This window comes from Lissotriton vulgaris, chromosome 1_1, assembly GCF_964263255.1.
Source record: "Lissotriton vulgaris chromosome 1_1, aLisVul1.2, whole genome shotgun sequence".
Lineage (NCBI taxonomy): Eukaryota > Metazoa > Chordata > Amphibia > Caudata > Salamandridae > Lissotriton > Lissotriton vulgaris.
Genome location: NC_141685.1, coordinates 176,266,892 through 176,289,484, shown reverse-complemented (window position 1 = coordinate 176,289,484; position 22,593 = coordinate 176,266,892). Strand labels below are relative to the sequence as shown.

General features: G+C 47.5%; 1 pseudogene; it reads right to left on the bottom strand.

Moving 5' to 3' along the window:
* Nucleotides 1-7,507: 7,507 nt before the first annotated feature.
* Nucleotides 7,508-22,067, bottom strand: LOC147738058 (uncharacterized; annotated as a pseudogene).
* Between the last annotated feature and the right edge of the window lie 526 nt (nucleotides 22,068-22,593).

Sequence of the window (22,593 nt, the reverse complement as noted above, 5' to 3'; positions counted from 1 at the left end):
GTGTCATGCTTCATCATTGGGGTCCCAACTGAGAGGCCGAATGCCCCCCGGTTGTGCTACGACGCTTGATTACAGCGGAGTTGGTGATGGTGGGTAAGTGTGATATGAAGTTCTACAGTTAAAAATACCTCTGAGAATCCTTGCCTTAATTTTGTTATTGGCCCATTTCTTCTGTATGTGGATGGTTTGGGGTATACAACTGACATCCATCGGTCCATCGGTCAGTCAAATATACTTTTATTGATTCGTTAAAAATCGTAAAAGGATGCAAACCATCATAAAACACAATACATTAAATGAGCATTTGTATTTATTAATTTGTTTTTAAAATGAGAAAGAAGAAAAAAATGACCTTAGGGTCGTGACCACAGTTAAAAAGCTGACAAGTAATACAATACATTTTAAGAAATGCCAGGCAATAGGTTATTTGTAAGCTACTTGGCTTAAATCAATTTTTTCCGATTCCTTTGCTGCTATTTTCCAGAGTTTTATGGCACTACAGGAGAGGGGAATTGAAAGCCCTCCAAGACACCTGTTGACTGCAGTTCTGCAAGTTTTTATTTGTTCATTCCTAAAAAAACTCCAGAAGAAGGGAGTTACTGGTTTTCAGTAAAAAAGGGCATGTGCATAGTAAGCGTAATAGTGACTCCTCCCCTTGACAACAGAGGCGGCATTCCTTAGATGGGGGAAAAATCCTTTACAACGAAACTTTTACAACGCAGTGCTATTACAACGCAGGTTTTACAACGAAAACCATTACAACGCATTGCGCTGGGGGGCGCTCTAGGATAGGGAATAGATTTAATTTACTATCCAACACCTTCCCTAGTGTCCACGGGGACTGGAGTTGGAATAGTAAATTAAACTATCACTATCCAGCACCCCAAAGCACTATGCGTTGTAAAGGTTTGCGTTGTAAAACTGATGTTGTAACAGCATGCGTGGTAAAAGCATGCGTTGTAACGTCATACATCCCTTAGATGGCCATGTAAATTTCCATTTGGGGGTCGAATCCTTTGAGGGGAATGATCCCATCCTTAGCAACATCAGGTAATGCTTTTTGTGGTAGGAGAGGTGTTCAATCAGATACTGTTGCGGCTTTATCCTCTGGTAGGCCTGTATCACAGCCCAAGCGTGATGTTTTTTTGCAAAGTTTATTTTATCAGTTAACAAGGAGATCTGCTTGATTGCGGTGTACATGACGCTTCTGAGACCAGAATATGTTACTGGTGTTAACCAAGCCTCCTGTAGCTGTAATGCCGACAATGATTCCTTCAGGATTGTCATGGTTGAATTAGCTAGTCTTCCTTGATTTTCAATGTCAACCCAACAGCGGTGGGCTAGGGTGTTGTCTTCTGACTCCCTCATCCTCCAATAATACTTTACTAAGGAGCCTTGTCTGGCCATGACCTGAATTTTTTGTCCAAATTCTAAACTGATTTGTTCCTGTGAAGTATATAGATTGTGCTGTATTTAATATTGTAAAAACAACAATTGATGGACAGAATGCAGAACAAGGTCATAAATTCACCTCAGTACAGAGATCTGGGCCTAAATCCATCGTTTTTTTCCACTCCACACCACCCTAGTTCAGACATGGCCATATGCAAATCAGCCTTGACCCTGTGCCTCATGGGAACAGTCCAGCCCGAACTGGCCAACCCTGGCTTTCCTTGACCAGAATCAAGCATCCTAGGACCGGTTTCTGGCTATCAGCCGTCTTCAGCCAGGATAGCTTGACTCCAGTGGTGTGGAGAGCATGGGACTCACATCTGAGCAGACCCATCCCAGTCGGGGTGACAAATGCAAAAACAACAATTGATGGACAGAATGCAGAACAATGTCATACATTCACCCCAGTACAGAGATCTGGGCCTAAATCAATCGTTTTTTTTGCACTCCACACCACCCCAGTTCAGACATGGCCATATGCAAATCAGCCTTGACCCTGTGCCTCATGGGAACAGTCAAGCCCGAACTGCCAAGCCATGTCTTTCCTGGACCAGAATCAAGCATCCTAGGACCGGTTTCTGGCTGTCAGCCGTCTTCAGCCAGGATAGCTTGACTCCAGTAGTGTGGAGAGAATGGGACTCAGGTCTGAGCATACCCATACCATTATTGTAGCATCTTTAGTATTCATGATTTCTGAGCCACACGAGATGCAAGCAGAAATTCTGTGGAGATCACTTTTAGCAGATGACAGGTAGAGCAACCTACAAGCTATTTCTTCAGGATTTTAAAGGCAAATAACAGTGGTTTTGCTTTTGTGCGTCCTTGTTCCACATGTAGCTTAAAATTGAGTTTGCCGTCAAGCAAGAAGCCTAGATATTTATAGGAAGTATTATGGGCCAGTGATTGTTCGCCCACTTTCAAGGAAAAGGAGTGCCTGTTCAATGTTTTATTATGTTTGGAAAAACACATGACTTTTGTCTTTTGATGATTGATCGTAAGATGATTTAAAGTAGAGTAGGCTCCTAGTCCAGTGATCAATTTGTGCAGGCCAACTGGTCTTTGTGATATCGATACAATGTCATCTGCATATTGGAGGCACGGTGTCGGTATTTTGTTAGGGTGTCATGAGCAAAATCTTGCAGTTTTTGTTTGCGGTTTCTAGAAGGTTTTGTGTGTCTTCTTTTTACTCTTGTACCCTCAAAGCACTTAACCCCGGACTACCACACGCCTGCCACCGAGCCACCCCGAAACGCACACACGGACCCATCACCTGCCTAGCTCGCAGATTCACCTGCCTCTGAACCTGCACAACTCCCGCCGGACCTAACGTCAACAACCTCAATTGCATCCTCCTCAACACCCGCTCCGTCCACAAGCACGCCGTCGAACTCTGGGACCTCCTCGACACAACAGCACATGACGTCGCCTTCCTCATGGAAACCTGGATGAACACCTCCTCGGCCCCTGACATCGCCACAGCCATCCCGGACGGCTACAAGATCACTCGGAAGGACCGCATCAACCAAACCGGAGGAGGAATCACCATCATCTAAAAGAACACCATCAGTGTCACGACCAACACCGAAGACACACTCTCCGCTGCCGAACACCAACACTTCCAGATCCACACCGACCCCAAAACCACACTCAAAGGAAACCTCATCTATAGACCCCCGGGCCCGCGCACACAATTCAGCGAAAGCATCGCCGACTTCATCAGCCCGCATGCCCTCGCCTTGCCAGAATACATCCTCCTAGGGGACCTGAACTTCCACCTGGAGAATAAAAACGACACCAACACCACCTCCCTGCTCGACAACCTCGCCAACCTCGAACTCAAGCAACTGGTGAACTCCCCCATCCACTACGCCGGCTACACGCTGGACCCCATCTTCTCCGCTAGCAACCACGTCTCCTTCAGCCACTCCACTGGACTACACTGGACGGACCACAGCTGCATCCACTTAACCTTCACGAAATCAACATCCCACCACCGCACGCTACAGATTCCCCGCAGATGCTGGAGCAAAGTCACCACAGACCAGCTCACCACATCACTGAGCCAGAACCCACCAGCTGACACCTCTGACACCAACGATGCAGCCCACAATCTCGCACAATGGATCACCAACTGCGCCGACAACCTAGCTTCACTGAAGACCCCCCCAGGCAAGACCAGCAACAGGAAAACCACATGGTTCACCAACGCCCTCAAAGACTCAAAGAAATCCTGTCGTACTCTCGAAGAAATCTGGCGCCACGAGCGGACGACAAAAAACATGACAGCCCTCAAGAATGCCACTCGCAAACACCACCAGCTGATCCGCACCACCAAAAGGACATCATACAAAGAGCGGCTGAACAACAACACCCACAACAGCAAGGAACTCTTCAACATCGTAAAAGAGCTCTCCAACCCCAGCGCCAGCAACAACATCACACCATCACAAGTCCTCTGCAACTCCCTCGCCACGTTCTTCCACCGCAAGATCGCAGACATACACAACAGCTATGATGCCCAGGCTCCGCCTCCAGTCATCAAACCAATGACCCCCACCAACACCCTCAACGTCTGGACCCCGATCAGCACAGAAGACAACACCCACATCATGAACACCATCCACTCTGGCTCTCCCTCTGACCCATGCCCCAATCACATCTACAACAAAGCAGACACCATCATCGCACCCCACCTCCGGAACATCATCAACAACTCCTTCACATCAGCCACCTTCCCTGAAAGCTGGAAGCACGCAGAGATCAACGCCCTTCTGAAAAAACCCACAGCAGACCCTAAGGACATCAAGAACTTCCGCACCATCTCTCTTTTTCCCTTCCCGTCGAAAGTCATCGAGAAGACCGTCAACAAACAGCTGACAGCATTCCTCGAGGCAAACAACTCGCTCGACCCTTCCCAGTCCGGATTCTGAGCCAACCACAGCACCGAGACCGCTCTCATCGCAGCCACCGAAGACATCAGGAACCTGATGGACAAGGGGGAATCAACCGCTCTCATCCTCCTAGACCTCTCAGCCACCTTTGATACCGTCTGCCACTGCACCCTAACAACCCGCCTCCACAACACTGGGATCCAAGGAAGAGCCCTGGACTGGATCACCTCGTTCCTCTCCAAGAGAACCCAGAGAGTCCGCCTCCTGCCGTTCTGCTCCACAGCCACCAAGATTATCTGCGGCGTACCCCAAGGCTCCTTGCTCAGCCCAACTCTCTTCAACATCTACATGAGCCCCCTCGCCGCCATCGCACGCAAACACAACCTCAACATCATCTCCTACGCCGACGACACCCAACTTATACTCTCCCTCACCAAAGACCCAGCCACCGCCAAGACTAACCTCCAGGAAGGAATGAAAGATGTTGCGGAATGGCTGAAGCTCAGTCGACTGAAACTGAACTCAGACAAGAAGGAGGTCCTCATCCTCGGACAAACCCCATCCGCCTGGGACGACTCATGGTGGCCCGCAGCACTGGGCACCGCACTGACACCCACTGACCACGCACGCAACCTGGGATTTATCCTGGACTCCTCCCTCACGATGACCAAACAAGTCAACGCCATCTCATCCTCATGCTTCAATACCCTACGCATGCTCCGAAAGATCTTATTGATTTATTTATTTATTAACAGTTTTCTATAGCGCGGACATGACCCATGGGTATCAGAGCGCTTAACATCATAAGGTATAGGTTACAGAAAGATTTTACATATAGCGTTGAGCTTAAGATGAGCTTGAGATGAATGTCTGACGATCATGACAAGTCTTCAGTTGTGCAAAACTTGATTATGGGAGGAATTTGCTCATAAAAAAATTCTTAATTTCTTTCTTGAATGTTGTTGTATTTCTAATTATTCTAATGTTTGCAGGAAGGGAGTTCAAAATCTTGGGAGCTTCACCTGAGAAAGTCCTTTCGTATGTTTTTTTATTCTTAAAGATAGGTGGTGTCAGGAGAAGATAATTGGCACTCCTGACAAGTCTGTTTTTTCCTGTGATTTCTATTTTGTGGGCGAGATATTTAGGTGTGTTATGGTGGATTGCTTTGTGGGTGATACATGCCATTTTCATCTGTACTCTGGCCTCGTACGGTAACCAGTTTAAGGCCTTCAGGTGAGGTTTGATGTGGTCGAATTTCCTCGATCCTGTAATAAGACTTGCCGCAGCATTGAGGCATGCTTTTAAGGGTGCTGCTGAAATTTCTGGTAGGCCAGCAAGTGTAGTACAGCCATATTCGATCCTAGATATGACCAGCGATTGCTGCGCCAATTTCAGGTCTGTCTCTGTTAAAAAAGATTTCATCTTTCTCAAATAGTTCAAATGGAAACAGGCATTTTTTGTCATAGAATTAATGTGGGTTTTCATATCCAGGTTCTCATCCAGTGTGATTCCGAGGGATTTCGCCGAGTCAACTAGAGTTGGGATGCAATTTAATGCTGTAATACTTTTGGACCATTCTTTGACTAAGGATTGATTTTTTTGTGGTGAGAGGAGTAAGAATTCGGTTTTGTTAGCATTGAGCTTGAGATGATTGTTAGTTAACCAATTCAGCGATGTTTTGAGGGCATCATTCATTGTAGTTATGTCTTTCAGGCTAACGATCTTGATGTACAGTTGCGTGTCATCTGCATACATGTGATAGGATATTTTTGAATACCTTAGAATTTCTGTGAGAGGTTCGATGTATAAGTTAAACAGAGAAGGAGATAATGTGGATCCTTGCGGGACTCCAAGTGTGTTTGGGCATGAAGGCGATAGTGTGTGGTTTACTAGGAATCTCTGTGTTCTGTTCTTTAGAAATGATTCAAACGATTTCAATACCGTGCCAGACATTCCCATCCTTTCTTGAAGTCTGATCAGTAATTTTTCATGGTTTACTGTGTCAAATGCTGCTGATAAGTCTAGGAGGATGAGCAGACACGATTAATTTCGATCAAGAGCTTGCAGTGCATCATCGACAATGTGAAGGATTGCTGTTTCCGTGCTAAGATTAGCTCTGAATCCCTATTAGCAGTCATCAAGTAAAAATAGTTGTCGATATGTTTACTCAGTTGATTCTGTACACATTTCTCTATGAGTTTTTGCGAGAAAAAGGATGTTGGTTACTGGGCGGTAGTTGTTTGGATCTGTTGGGTCCACTGTGGGTTTTTTAATGATCGGGATTACTTGTCCCGTCTTCAAGCATTCTGGCAGGCATCCCTGTGAGAGTGAGGCATTTATAATGTCTGTCCATATTGGAATCATATTATGGCTGATTTCTTTCAGGCATTTCAATGGTATAGGGTCATTAAAATGGTTATTGGGTTTTGTGGATGCCAGGGCTATAGCAATTTCATTCATAATTTGAAGGTGTTCCATTGTGCCTTGTTTTTGGTTGTCCTGTTCTCATAGTTTGGAACGGAAGGCGGAGTAGGCGTGATGTCTTTGATGTTATCCGCAGCGGTCTTAAGCTCTTCTCCCAACTTATTGGCTTTGTTAATGAAGAAGGTTGAAAATTCATCGCAACTTAGTTGTGTTTTAGAGACCTCTTGGACAGATTTTGCTAGTTTGTTGGATTGTTGTTTTATGATTTCGAATAGTTTACGTGGTCTGTTTTTGGCGTTATCCAATTCAGTTCTGATAAGTTCCTTTTTTGTGTTGATGATCTACTTCTTATAATCATTTCTGATTTTTCTGAGAGATTTCAGTGTAGGGGAGGATGGGTGTTGTCTCCATTTTCTTTCTGCTCGCTCTAAGGTACGTCTTTCTTCATTCAGCATTCCATTGAACCAAGGATTTTTATTCTTTTCTGTAACTCTTTTTAATTTGAGTGGAATGGTGTCATTGACTATTTTCGTTAATCTGGTATTGTAATGGTTCGTTAGGTCGATCACATTTTTCAAGTTGTCAGGTGGGTTCAGGTTTGTCTTGCAACTTTCGGATAGCAGATCCATATTAGAGTCTCTGGTATCTCGGATCCATTATTTCATTTTGGTAGTTTGAGTAGTTTTTATTTTTTCCTGTGATTGTATTCGGAAGGTTATGGCATGGTGATCTGACCAGTCTCACTGTTCATTGGAGAGAATTGAGATGTCCTTGCTCTTCGAGATAATCCAATCCAGTGTAGCTCCTTTTGAGTGCGTTGGTTGAAGACATGCTTGGGATAGTTTCAGATCTTTTAAAAATTCTTTAAAGGCGTTGACCTGTTTGTCGTTGTTGTCGTTCCAACGAAGATTGAAGTCACCTAAAAATATATTATTGATGTCAGAGTTGGCGTTAGCAGTGATGATTTCCATCATTTGGTCAATGAAAATCATATTGTTTCCTGGTGGATGATATAGGGCATGTAACTTGCAGATCTGTTTGTTTGCCGATCTTATGTTGAGCCCTAGGTATTCGCATGATTCAAAGGGGTCAGATTGAAATTGGCTAACTTCTAAATTTGACCTGTAGATACAGGCAATACCTCCCCCAGTTCTTATCTGCTTATCTAGTCTTAATATGTTGTATTGCGGTGGTACCAGAAGGTCGATGACTGGCGATGAGGATTCAGATAGCCAGGTTTGTGTCTATTTCTTGATTGATGATGATGTCAGCTAAGTCCGAAGCATGTTTCGCCGCAGATCGACAGTTGAGCAGCAGACTTTTTAGAGAATTCTCCGATCTGGTTGTGGTCATGTTTAACGGATCAAAGGATATTTGGATTTGTTGTAAGTTGTTGAAGTTCAATTCTCCTACCTTCCTAGTAGATTTTCTGTTTATGTCTATCTCTACTCTTTTTATTTCTTGTGTTATCATGTGGTTTGATGATTCATATTCCTGGGGTAGTGATGTTATGTCTCCGGTGGATCCCCACCGAAACCAGAAAGACGGTCACCCAGGCCCTCATCACCAGCCGACTGGACTACGGGAACGCCCTCTACGCTGGAACCACAGCCAAACTTCAGAAACGACTTCAGCGCATACAGAACGCCTCCGCACGACTCATCCTCGACATCCACATCAGCCCACCTGTGAAACCTGCACTGGCTCCCCGTCAGCAAGAGGATCACGTTCAGGCTCCTCACCTACGCACACAAAGCTCTCCATGACATAGGCCTCGAATACCTCAACAACCGCCTATCATTATACAATCCTACCTGCCCATTTCTTCTGTATATAGGATGGTTTGGGGTATGCAACTGACAGTACTTAAACAATGTGGACAGGTCCACTATGTGCATGTAATTCCTTGTAGTCACTGTTTGTGGCATGAGCTAGGACCCATTGGACCCCTCACACACCAACCTAGTTGGTGTCATGCTTCAGCATTGGGGTCCCAACTGGGAGGCCGAATGCCCCCCGGTTGTGCTACGACGCTTGATTACAGCGGAGTTGGTGATGGTGCGTAAGTGTGATATGAAGTTCTACAGTTAAAAATACCTCTGAGAATCCTTGCCTTAATTTTGTTATTGGCGGCTCAGGATATGTTTAAAATATGTGTAATGCAACTAGTAAGGATTAATTACCTATCAGTTGACTATGTGTGGCGGTCTACATGTTTCAGCCCCAGCTGAGTGGTTAACGTGGCTTTCTTCAGGACCAAGAAGGTGATAAGTGAGCGGCGAAAGGTGAATGAAGCTGCTCTGTGTTTGTGTTTGTCAATCTCTGAGTCTGTTAGAATTTTATAATCCTAACAGACTCAGAGAACATGGTAGAAATTCGAGTTTAATATGCCTGAACTCAGAATAATAAAATACATCTTTTAGTGGTGTTTATTTTAATATTCTGCGTTTGCAAATACCACTTTTAGAAAGTAGGTATTTGCTTGTCTAACCATTCAAACCTGCCTCTGCTAGGTTGTTTTTTTGTCTGGTTGTGTGAGTGACAGGGCTGGGGAATTCCATGAGGCAGGCTGCGTCACCCAGTGGTGAATAGAGAGATCTGCATCTAGATGGCAGGGAGGAGTTGCAACTGAACCTTGAATAGGGCTGAGCCTGCCTTCCACAATGCTGACTCCAGCCCCTGGGGAGTGGCTGATGTCTCTGCCCTGCACACTGAAAGAAGAGAAGGAGTCCTGTAAACAAAGAGCTCCAGGACTGTACTTGCCTTCCACAATGCTGGCTCCACCTCCTGTGGGACATCTGATGTGCATGCCCTATATTGTGAAAGGAAATGAGAAGTCTGGTAAACAGAGTGCTTCAGAACTGGATTGAACTGGGCCCCACTCCCTTCAGAGAAAAAAGGATTTTGGGGTATAAATATTGGGACCCTGATTCCATGAAATGTAGATTTTCCTAGTTATTATGACGGAAAGTCTTAATTTTATTAAAGACACGGAGGCGAGTATTATGCTTTCTTATCTTGCATTTTATTCTATAGCAGCCAAGATAAGTGCAAGAAACTACAGTTCCCAGAGGGCCAGGCAACAACTGGGCCATGGGAATGAGAAAAAACGAGAGTACAGTAACCAATCAGCAGTCACATTATAGATAAGAGAACACACTGACTGCGCAGCTTCCTCTTTTCCCTGAGAGCCAGTCAGATAACGATTGAAAATAAAGGAAATATAGCCATAACCAGAAAGAACGCCAAAGTCCAGGAGCAGAAATCCTTAATCACTGGAATCCAGAGCCAAAGTCCAAGGAAAGGATCTGAAGAAGGAGCTGGAAGGACCGGAGGGGAAATCCAAGCAGGAGATGAACGGAGCCGCTGGAGAGTAGATCTTCTATGATGAGGCAGGCGGTAAGGCCGGATTCGCTGTTGGGAGGGAGAACACATGTTAATAGTGTAGCGGCGGGATAATACTCGCCTCCGTGTCTTTAATAAAATTAAGACTTTCCGTCATAATAAGTAGGAAAATCTACATTTTATGGCAAGACCGGAGGCTCCTATTATGCTTGTTTAAAGCAAATCAATAACATCAGAAGCAACAGAATGAATAGGCTTACAGTAAAACATGCGGAAAATACAGCCATTGGACCAATCTGCTGATCTCAGTATGTCCTCTAAACGGGAGCCAGCCCAAAAGGCCTTAGAAGCCATGGCTCCTCTAGCCGAATGTGCTCCGAAAACAGAGACATCAATACCGGCAAGGGTCATAACCCAGCGAACCCACCTGGCGAGGGTAGGGGAGGAAACAGGGAGGTGGGGTTTACGAAAGGAAATGAGGAGTTGAGAACAAGAGGGCGTTCTGAGATCAGCGGTCTTTTGTTCATACATATTCAAACACTGTCCCACACAAAGTTGGGGTTGATCGGGAAAATAGGGATAAAAAACAGAGTCTAAATTAGTCTTCGTGCGTCTTCGAATCTGGAACAGCACACCTGTAGGGGAAAATTGGCGAGAAGGGACATCCAAGGCTCTGACATCAGAAACTCTTTTGATAGACACCAAGCAAAGTAACATAGTAAGTTTGGCCGACAACATTTTGAGAGACAAAGCAGAATTAGAGGGCCAATTCAAAAACTGTTTGAGTACAACAGAAACATGTAAATGTAAATGTGTAAATGTACATGTATTTATATAGCGCAAATCACCCACATCGCAGGCATCTATGCGCTTGCTTAGGGAACCCGTCCTGGTATTCCCCTGTGAGATAACCCCGGCAGGGTCTCCACAGGGTGAAAGCCAGGCATCCCGCCGCGAGGGGCCATTGTGGAGATTAAGCAAGCTATTGCCCAGAGTCGCAGAGTGTGAACCCGTGAGTCGAGTAGGCACCGGGTCGAGAATTATCGAGTCCGTGGAATTATTGAGCCCAACCCCCGTCGAAGCGGGGAATTGATCCCTGGTCCAGGGCCGATCTCAGCTTCCGGGTCTGCCGCCTCTAACCCCTGAGCCACACTTCTCGGGAATAGGAGGATAGGAATAGGAGGGTTTTCAGCCGCTTTCTGAAAAGTAGATAGTTGGGTTCTGTTCTTAGATCACGGGGTAAGGTGTTCCAGAGGCGTGCGGTATGAACCGAGAAGCGTCTTCCACCAGTGCGGGCCTTCTTGACTCTGGGGATGGTGATGAGATGTTCCTGATCGGAATGGAGGGATCTTGGGGCTTTGTAAGGTTTAATGAATTTAGCTAGGATCGGGGGACCTTTGTTTTGCAGCAATTTGTGGGCCAGGCAAAGGGCTTTGAACTGCACTCGTTCTCTAACCGGGAGCTAGTGGAGGAGCCTCAAAGCCGGTTTGGCTGAGGCTCTGGCAGGAGTGTTGGTGAGGATCCGGGTGGCCGTATTTTGGATCCTCTGTAGCCGGTTCAGGGTGGCCTCAGGAGCGCCCAGAAAGATGGAATTACTGTAGTCGATCCTGGAAAGTATTAGGCCTTGGATCAGTAGTTTTTTTGCGGTAGGAGGGAGTAGGGGCAGGATCTTTCGGATTGATTTGAGGAGCCCAAAGCATGTCCCGGCTACTTTTTTTGCCTGTGTTGCAAACGATAGATCTTTTTCCAGCCAAACGCCCAAGCTCTTAACCTCGGGTTTTGGGTCTGGGGGCGGGCCTAAACAGGGTGGCCAAATGTTCTGTGACCAAATGTTCTGTGACAGGGAGAGTCCCTTCTGACCCAGGAGGAGGATGTCGGTCTTTGAACCGTTGAGTTTGAGATGGGATCGGTTCATCCATCCTTGTATCTGCGTGAGACAGTTGTAGAGGTCCGCAGGTTGTCGGCTTGGGTGAGATAGGCCGAAGGAGGCCGGGCCGGGCCCACCCTCTTGATCCCTCTTTGTGTTACATTCACGACAATGCCTTCGCCTCCACCTCGGGAGACCCCCTCCAGGGATGGTGCCTCCAGCTCAGGGACTTTGGACAATTACTTCAAATCTACCAAAGGAGAGGCGGACAAGGAAGGTTCGCTTGAGAAACGTAGGGTGGAGCGCAGGCGCTCCATTGAATCTATGAAAACCAGGCCCTTGACTGATATTATCCCTTACCCCACCACTCAAGAGGTAGGCATGCCACCTAGTAGTCTAAATAATTCGACTCTCGAGGACTTTCCAGTCTTATTAAGGGAAACTCCCCCTACCTCAGGGATAGCGCCTGGAAAAAACACTGAGCCAGCCCCTCTTGAATTTTCCCATACCCCTGTCAACCTGGTAACCCAAACCCCACCAATCCAATTGGCTAATAAGAGCAAGTCCAAAATAAATGTAGTGGTGGAGTTACACAGGCCCCCACCGAGTAAACGTGCTCGGAAAACAGCGGGGAGGCGGGGGAAATCCAAAATATCACATCTTGACTTTGGCAAGAAACGTTCTAACACCGTTCTACCGGGGAAGCCCACGGAGATTGTGCCCACCATTCTATCTCCTAAGCTCTTAAACCCCAGTACAACTGCCACTACTAAAGAAACAGAGGTTACTCCGTTGAACTCAAATTTTCCACTTTCTGCTAAGGGGAGCATCGAATTCCTACTTCGCTCCCTTCTGCAGCCCATTTCAGATAGTTTAAAAAAAAGTCGAGATTAGGCTTACCCTACTAGAAACTTCTCTTACCACTCTGAACACTCTAGTAAGCAAGCAGACAAAGTTAGTGGAAACCAATTCCTCTGCTGGGGATCCTTCTAAAGTAGAAGTCGCATCTAATGCCAATAAAGCCCCCCCCAGAAACACGCCACCTGCCCCCCTCTGCAACCCCTTATGGCCATCCAACTCCAGGCACGGCACAATAAGCCAAGCAACAGACCTACTCACCAAGCGGATTTAGCCCCCCATAGTTCTCAAATAGAGTCCACTGGAATGTATCAAGAACAGGTTAATGCCCCCCCACCCACGCCCGTTTGCCCAATTCCCAGACCACGGAGGCCAGACCTTCCGCCCGAAGCTAATAGACTAATGGTGGTCTTAGCTGGTGCCCCCCACTTAAGATCAGGGGAAAATGAGGATTACCAATCCCTTAAGAAAAAGGTAATCAAATGGCTTAACTGGAATCGACCCTTGCCATCCCATTTTAATAATGAAATCATCATGGTCAGAAGGGTCCCATGGCTAGGGAAGACCAGGAAAACCATAGTGGGGGACTGTATTATGGTAACTTTTAAGGATCCGGGCACGGTTCGACACATTTGTGGAGGAATGAACCGATCCCTTGATTCCACCATACAGACCCTCCCAGTATCTTTTTTCTTTCCCCCGATCCCTAGGCACCAGGTCCCAACACACGATGACTGGACCAGGGTGGAATATAGACGCAAACACAAAGGCTTTGCACAACGCCCGTACTTTCAACCGCCAGACACACCTTTTTGCGATTTTAATCGCTTTAACTGTCTGAACGATTTGGATGGGGTCGACTGACTCACTGTTTGTAAGGCAGTGCCAGGGGTCTCGGGCTCCTGTGGCCCCCTGGAATTCCCCACTGCGCCCCCCAGTTCAATTTCCGGCCCACCGAATGACCCAGTTGCTTTGGACCACGGCAGAACCGAATCTTCCTATTTAGCCACTGATGGGACAGTTGTTGTGGAGAGGCCAACTATGGTCCCTTTTTCTGTGGGCGTTGGGGAGCCGAGATCCACAGTGTCTCATGCATCCTTAGCTGCTCCCGCTACGGGCTCCGCAACCCAAGTGGAGCCTGAACTCGCCTCCTCCAACCCTCATGCTACGGCATCTGCTACCTCTGAACATTTGAGGATAATCTCCTGGAACATCGCGGGATTAGCTAGCAAATTGGAAGAGCCGGCTTGGGTAAAGTACATAGAAACAGGAGACATATGCATGTTCCAGGAAACCTGGGCCAGAGAGGACTATGGACATCAAGGCTACTCATCATTCTTTATCCCAGCCAGGTGGGAAGGCAAAGGCCGCCCTTCAGGGGGCCTAACGACGTGGGTTGCTGCTCACCTGGGCTGTGTGGCCACACGGCTCCCATTCAACTCTGAGGACATCCTTGCGGTTTTATTAACATGGCCAAACAAAGTTAACCTCTTGTTGGTTAACATCTATTCTAGGCCGATGGGAAGGGCAAAAGAATCGCCTACCTTTGAAGATCTCTCGAACTTTTTATCTGAACTGTCGACCGATTTATATTATGTGGTGGGTGGGGACTTTAACTCTCACTTTGAGCCACTCCCCGGCCTACAGGAAGGGTTCCTATCAGAAGAAGAAGTTAGGTGGGCAGTGCCAGGGGCTGATGTGCCATCTCCGAAAGCTTGGACCCCACTGGCACTGCAGATTAATGCCCTTACGTTAAGGTTTGGACTCAGAGCGTGCAATGGGCGAATCAACTCCGACATACCAGGTAAAAACACTTACAACCGTCGGGGAAGAGAGTCTCACCTGGACTATGTCCTGGTCCAATTGGCAAGGTGGTCAACAATACAGGATTTTAGGGTAATAGACAGGTTGGACAGTGACCACAATGCCCTCGAGTTAGACCTTGTCCATCCAGCACCTCAGGCCCTAGTGACCCATGAGGAAGGGAATCGCCCCACGCTCCTCCTAGCTAACAATAGGAGAAGAATTAGATGGGAGCATATGGTCACAAACAAGAACAAACTCCCACTGCTCTATGCAGACATTACCCCTATCCTGGAAACTGTTGGGGACCTTGACAATGTGGCAAATAAAATAGATATAAGGAGTAAACTGTTTGGTGCCCACGAGGAACTCATAAAAGTTGCGGCACCCCACTTCACTGGTAATCTACGTAAATCAAGGGAGAGGTGCCTAGGCAAAACACAATGGTATAATGCTGCCTGTAGACGGGCCAAAACAGAACTCCTTGGAGCAATTAAGGAGGGCGTAGGAGGGGATCGCCTTAAGCAATGCAGGCAAGCCTACACGAAGCTTCTTGTTCAGGCCAAAATAGAATGGGAGGAAAACCAGTGGGAAGAACTCACAAAGGCCCTAGTAATACAAGATCAACGCCTGTTCTGGAGAATTGTGAATGGGGGATCGGGGAGTTTACATTCGGCAGTGGAGCCTAACATAGCTCCTGGAGTGTGGCAGGCCCACTTCGAGTCTTTATATAGCGCTGAGTCCGAAGAACTTCCTGTGCCAATCGAACTAGAGAGGCAGGGCCCGCAGGCGGATCAAATAACATTGAGTGAGGTCACTGCTGCTATTTCAGGTCTGGCTTCGGGGAAGGCGCCTGGACTGGATGGGCTACCAGGAGACCTGTTTAAGCAGGAGCCCACCGTCTGGGCGCCTTATCTCGCTGCTCTCTTTAACGGTATTCTCGGAGGGATGGAAATCCCTAGTACTTGGCTGGGGGCTGAGGTGGTCCCGATTTTTAAAAAAGGATCTCCCCTCCTCCCAGCCAACTACAGACCGATTAGCCTGATAGATGTAGCACAGAAGCTGTTTGGCAGGGTTCTCCTGAATAGGCTTCAGGAATGGATCGAGGAGGTGGGCGCCCTCAGTCCCTATCAGGCAGGATTCAGGAAAGGGGTATCGACTGTGGACCAGGTCTTCAGATTGAATCTGGTCTATTGGAGGACAGTGAGGTTCGAGGGCGGTAGTTTGTACACGATTTTCGTGGACCTACGAGCCGCCTTTGACCTCGTGCCCAGGGGAAAACTCTGGGCTATCTTGGCAGGGATGGGCGTACCACCAGATATTTTATTGACCTTGCAGAGGCTGCACCATAGTAATTATGCCCAGGTGAGGTGTGGGAGGTCGGGGGAGCTGACTGATAGATTCCCCGTTGGCAGAGGGGTAAGACAGGGCTGTGTGCTGGCGCCGACCCTGTTTTGCCTCTTCGTCAACGGGGTTATCGCCCATCTTAACGCCACCGACTACACAGATGCCCCTAAATTAAATGGCAACAGTGTGCCCGCAATAATGTTTGCGGACGACACACTGTTGCTATCTAAAACACCCATGGGCATTCAAAGGATACTTGATGCCTTTGTAGCCTTTTGTCAGGATAGAGGGCTGGAAATCAATGCTTCAAAAACCAAATATATGGTATTGAATCCAAGCCCCAAACAGCGCCCGAATCCCCAACTGGGAGAAGCGCGGCTGGAAAGAGTGGCAACGTTCGAATATCTCGGCGTGACACTCAACGAAAACATGACCTGGGGGACCCACCAGTGCAGGGCTAACCTTAAATTAGCACAAATCACCGGGGGTATATCCCGGATGATGACCGGTTCGACCTACCGCCCACTGGGGGCCTTAGTTCAGATATATAAGGCCCAGGCCAGGGGGGCGATCTTGTATGGGGCTGAATTGTGGGGCCACATTCCGTGTCGGAACTTGTCCTCCACGGAAAATAGGTTTATAAGACAAATAACCGCACTTCCCCCTAGCACTCCACTCCTTCCTTTAAGGCTCGATTTAGGGCTACGGCCACTGGCCGACGAGATTAGTCTAAGACCCATTGCCTTCTGGCGCAGGCTATGGAGCGGTGACGATCTCGCCGATTATAGGGCGGAACTGGTTGAACTATTAAAGCACCCAAAGGCGCTCAGTATTCCCTGGGTTCAATATATCCAGTCAACTTGCACCGATCTGGGGCTCCCTGAATTGTGGACCGAACCAGCAAATACAGCACCTAGAATCTCTAAGAGATCTCTGGCGAATCTGTATCACGAACATAAAAGGGCAAGGGTCTTAGCCACCCAGACAGAGGGGTCCCTTTCTTCCTTATTTCTGCAAACTAAGGATCTCTATACATTTGAGAAGGCTTTTGATCCCATACATCCAACACTCAGCAGAAAGTTATTTCTCCAGTGGAGATATGGTACATTGCCTTTTCGGTCCTTTACCAGCAACTGGTCACAAGTCCCTTCCACTAAGTACTGTCCTCTTAGCGTTGAAAAAGAGGAAAATGATTTGCATGTGATCTTTTTCTGCCCAGCTTATAAGGCAGCCAGAAAGCATTGTCTGCTGCCTTTGATTAAGAATTTGGGTGGCAGGGAATACGCACCTATGTATAGGATTTTAAAATCCGATGTTTCCGGCCCAACTGTTTTTGCACTTTCCAAATTCTTTACGAACGTTTGGTTTATCCGTAATCGTTTTTTGAAAAATGCTGGGTAGACTTTAAAATCGCTCTTATTTTTAATACTTGTTTTTATTGTTGGCTCTGATCTTAAAATCATGTACTGATGTTTTATCAAATTTGACAGAATCTATGTGATTTTATTGTATGTGTATCTTTTATGACCAAATGGTCGAAATAAAGATTGAAAAATGAAATGAAATGATAGGGAAACCACTAATTGTGTATCGTCAGCGTAGCTGACGATACTCACTCCGAAAGGGATGGCAACCTCCTCCAATGGGGACATGTAGATATTAAACAATGTAGGGCTCAGGGAGGAGCCCTGAGGTACGCCACATTGGAGGGGTTTTTCGGAGGAGCGGGTGTTGTTCTCCCAGATCTGAAAGGACCGATGACCCAGAAAGGAGGATAGCCAGGATAGTGCTTTTCCTTCTACACCGACACTCCTGAGACGGTGAATCAGGAGTTGGTGGTTGACGGTGTCGAAGGCCGCACTGAGGTCGAGGAGGATCACTGCCACTGATCCACCAGCGTCGAGCAGTGCTCTGGCCTCCTCCACCGCCACAAGGAGGGCGATGTCGGTGCCCTGCCCTGGGCGGAATCCCGTCTGCAATCTTTTCAGCTGATCATTAGTTTCCAGAAATTGTGAGAGTTTTCTGTTCACCAGCTTTTCGGCGACCTTACTAGTGCCCGGGAGGAGGGAAATTGGCCTGTAATTGGCCAAATCCGCGGGGTCAAGGGAAGGTTTCTTCAATAGCGCCTTGACAACTGCCGCCTTCCAGTTAGGGGGGACGACTCCCTGTTGCAGCGAGGCGTTGATAAGCTGGGTGAAGGGGGGGACGATCGTGGGTGCTACTCTCTTAGGGAAACGTAACGGCGCAGGGTCCCTGGGGGAACCGCTTTTGATGTTATTGAGCGTGCTTTCGACCTCCTCGTCGGTCACTTGTCCCCAAGAGGTGAGACAGGGGACGATAGGGGTGTTATTGGTCTCTTTTTCCTCGCTCGAGTTGGTGGTTGGAATTGAGTTGAGGATTTTCTGAATCTTATCTGTGAAGAAATTAGCTAGTTTATAGCATTTTTCCTCATCTGCCTGGGGTCTGGTGGGTTTCTGGGTCCGGAGTCGGGGACTTTAAGGAGTTCTTTTAGAATAGTGAAAGATTCCTTGCTGGAGCACGCGGAATATTCTATTCTTTTTTGGAAGAATAGACTTTTGGTCTTACGGAGGGTGGTTTTATAAGTTTGTAAAGCGGTGTGGTAAGCGTCCTTTTTATCCTTAGCCTTATCCTTTTTCCAGGAACGTTCCGTTTTCTTACATTCCTGTCGTAGGGTCTTAAGCTCCGGAGTGTACCAGGGAGCGGGGGTAACTCGTTTGGTATGTTTGAGAGTGGTCGTTTTGGGGAGGAGTTGATCCAATGAGGATGTGATCCAGAAATTGAACTGTTCATCGGCGATGATAGGATCAGCGGAGAGAGTAGGTATAGAATTTGCAAGGGTGATGGCCCATTCCTCTGGGACAAGCTTGTGCCAACGTCGATCGGTGACTCGGGTTTTGGAGGGTTGGGAGGGGGCTATGAATAGATGGCAGGAGATAGGGATTAGGAAATGATCTGTCCATGGAAGAGGAAGGGGGGAACCAGTGGTAATGTCCGCGATATTAGTCAGGACGGGGTCCAAGAGATGTCCCTTGTCGTGGGTGGGTCCATTATTGACCAACCGAATGTTAAATGACCTCAGGTCATGCAATAGATCGGATGCTATGGAGTCTGTAGGATCTGTGAGGTGGAGATTGAGGTCGCCCACTAGGAGGAAGTTGGGGGCGGAAGAGGCTAGTTGTGCCACCGTCTCAGTGAGGGCGTTGATGAATTTTCCTGGTATACCCAGAGGTCGATATATCAACAGTCCCGTTATGGAGTGTGCCGGGGAGGTTTGGAGAGCGAAATGGCAGCTTTCGCAGTCTTCAATGTTTGCATTGCTGGTTCTGCAAACAAGGCGTTCTTTGTGGATTATTGCCAGTCCCCCTCCTCTCCCTTTAGGTCTATGCAGGGTTTGGATAAGGTAGCCTGGAGGAAGAGTGTTGACGATGTCAAAGTCTGAGCTTGCAGAGAGCCAGGTTTCTGTGAGAAACAGTACGTCCAGGCTATGGTCTTGTATCAGCAAATTGGTTTCGTGCGCATGCTTGGGGAGGGAACGGCAGTTAAGAAGGCCCATCTGTAGCTCAGGCTTTACCGGGGTCTGGTTGCCTGGGTTACAGCGTGCACAGTTAATATAGGGTTTGCCTTCTACGTGGATGTAGTGACATTCCTGATTTTTTCCAGGTGGAGAGCCCGAAGCGTGTCACTTGTGTACACCAGACGCTCAGGCTCAGTTCTGTGCTGGACTCTTGGTCTAGAGCGATGACGTCTGAATAAGCTAAACCTTGGCGAAGGTGCCTGATCTTTAGGCGTTGAAGGGCCCGATAGTGCAGAGGGCCCGGAAATATCGCCTGAATAGAAGAGGAAAGAAGACCGACAATCCTGGCCAGAGATCTGAGGGAGATGACAGAAAGATGGAGCACAGAGGCAATCTCCGCCTTGATTTTGGAAATTTTGGAAAGGGGGAGGCGTAAAGACGCCGCCACCGAGTCCACAAGGAAGCCCAGAAATTCCATGTTCTGAGAGGGAACCAGAAAAGACTTTTCGAGGTTCACAAGGAAACCCAAGTCCAGAAGAAGACACTGAGTGGTTTGGAGATCTGCAAGGAGACCCTGTTTGTCCAAATTCAGGATTAGAATATCGTCTAAGTATATTATGAGCCTGATACCAAGGGAGCGAAGAAAAGCGACCACCGGCTTTAGAAGTTTTGTGAAGCACCATGGTGCAGAAGAGAGACCAAAGGGAAGAGAGGTGAAACAATAGGTCACTCCTGACCACTGGAATTGAAGAAATTTCCAGTGAGACTGGTGGATAGGAACTGTAAGATAGGCATCTTGAAGATCCAAGCGAACCATCCAATCGCTCGGCCGAAGGGTATCCCGCAGATGAAGGATCGTCTCCATTTTGAAATGACGATACACTACAAAGTGGTTGAACCATTTTAGGTTTATGACAGTGCGTAATTTCTTGTTTTTCTTTTGGACTAGAAAAATGGAGCTTAAAAAGCCTGTAGAGTCGTAGGGAAAAACTCCGATGGCTTGTTTCTGTAAAAGGGACTTTATCTTGGTTGAGATGAGGTTTGCCATGTGAGAAGAGAACACTAGAGGAGGAGGGAAAGAGGTCTGGACAGGAGGAGAGTAAAATTCTATAAGATAGCCTTGAACTGTGTTGAGGACCCACGGGTCTACACTTATAGAATGCCATTTTGGAAGAAACAGTTGTAACCGACCCCCGGCAGGAGGGAAAGAAGAAAGGCTTACCTTGTTGACTGGAGTTGGTGTTGCGATAACCTTTGCGCCCTCTGCCGCGGAAACCACGTCCTCGTTGTGGATAAAACTGCGGCTTGTATTCTTGGGAGTTGTCGTAAGAACCTTTGGAGCCTTGATTGTAGGGACGGCCGGAAGAGCGACCCCTGCCTCGTCCGGCCCGTCCAAAAATCCGAGGGGCGAAAGTCTTTTTTATGGATTGTTGAGCCTTGTCAAGAAAGGCAAAGGTAGAGACAAAGCGACCGATGTCGCGAACCAAATTCTCCCCAAAGAGGAGGCCATTTGCCTTAGAGCCAGGGTCCATAGGAGCAAGGTTAGCTAACTTGGGGTCCAACTTGATCAAAAGACCCTTACGTCTTTCGTGGGTAATGGCTGCGTTGGCATTGCCCAAAAGGCAAAAGGCACGTTGAACCCACATGGAGATGTCATTGGCTGAAAGATCTGAACCATCAAGACGGGCAGACTCTGCCATGTCGAAGATACGGGCCAAGGGACCAACAATGTCCAACATTTTGTCTTGGCATGTGGACCATGCTTTATCAACCCCGCGTCGAGGGTCTTTACCAAATTTAGAAAAGAAGGTAAGGAGAGGTTGGTCAATGGAAGGGACAAGGGTGTGATTTTATCAGGGAGGGCAGGCTTGGGACATTCAGACTTTAATCTGGAATGCACAGATGCTTCTAGAGGGAGACGAAGACGAGCAGAAATGTATTCACCAACGTGATGTGAGGGAAACCATTCAGTTGAGTTGGGATGACGGATGGAGGACGGGTCAAACATAGGGAGACCCTCCGAGTCATATATTGGGTCAAAGTTAAAGGAATCACTCTTGGGAATTTTGGGGGGAGGGGGGTCAGTGACGTCAAAAATATCGCACAAGTCGTCAGCATCAGGCATGTCGTCATCCATGTCCAAGATGGTGGAAATTACTAATTTCTTAGTAGGAGACTCTGTGTGCTTGGATTTTTGTTTTCTTTTGCCCTCTGAACCGACAAACCCCTCCTTAGCAGGAGGCCTGGGAGGCACTTCGTCCTCGTCCATAGGCGAGTAAGACTCGCTAACCAATGCTGACGCCCTTTTAGGCTTTTGCACAGGAGCAGAGTGTTCCACCTTGCGTTTTCTGCTATCCCCCACAGATTGGGCCAAAACCTTGGACAACATGCTGACCATAGAGTTCTCCATGTTCTTTGACATTCTTTTCATGGAGACTTCAACTGCCTGTTCGACAGAATTATTAATAAACTTGTGAAGGTCCTGTTTAAGAGACCCATTGTCCATGTTAGAGGGATTCTCCTCAGAGGAACTCTCATTCTCCATGTTATTGAAAAGTGGCAGGTAAAGGTTAAATTTGTGAGGAAAGAGAGGGAGGCGTGTATAAGGGGCGTGAACAGGGGCGGGTCGAATGTAGAACACGGAGCGAGGAGACTGGAGAAAGACAAGCTGAAGAAAAGGGCTCCGAAGTGCACAGAAGCAACCGCTGTGGAATGCGGTGGACAGAGGTGGCAAACGATGCACCGAAGAACAGCTCCAGAAGCGGTAAGAGCCTGCGCGAGGAGCACGAGGACCGCGGAGCAGGGAAAAAACAAATAGAAAGGGCGGGAGGGGGGAAGAGAAGCCGGTAAACAGAAACCGGACAACAAATAAAGCGCGCGAGAAGCGCGAACTCAGAGGCGCAATAGCGCTAAACGATGCAGTAAAACAATGCAATAACAATTAACATTAATACCAAAGTAAAAATAGTCAAATATCAATAATTAAATTGCGAGCATAGATAAGGGAACACTTATCTGACTGCGAGCAGCAAGAAAAGAGGAAGCTGCGCAGTCAGTGTGTTCTCTTATCT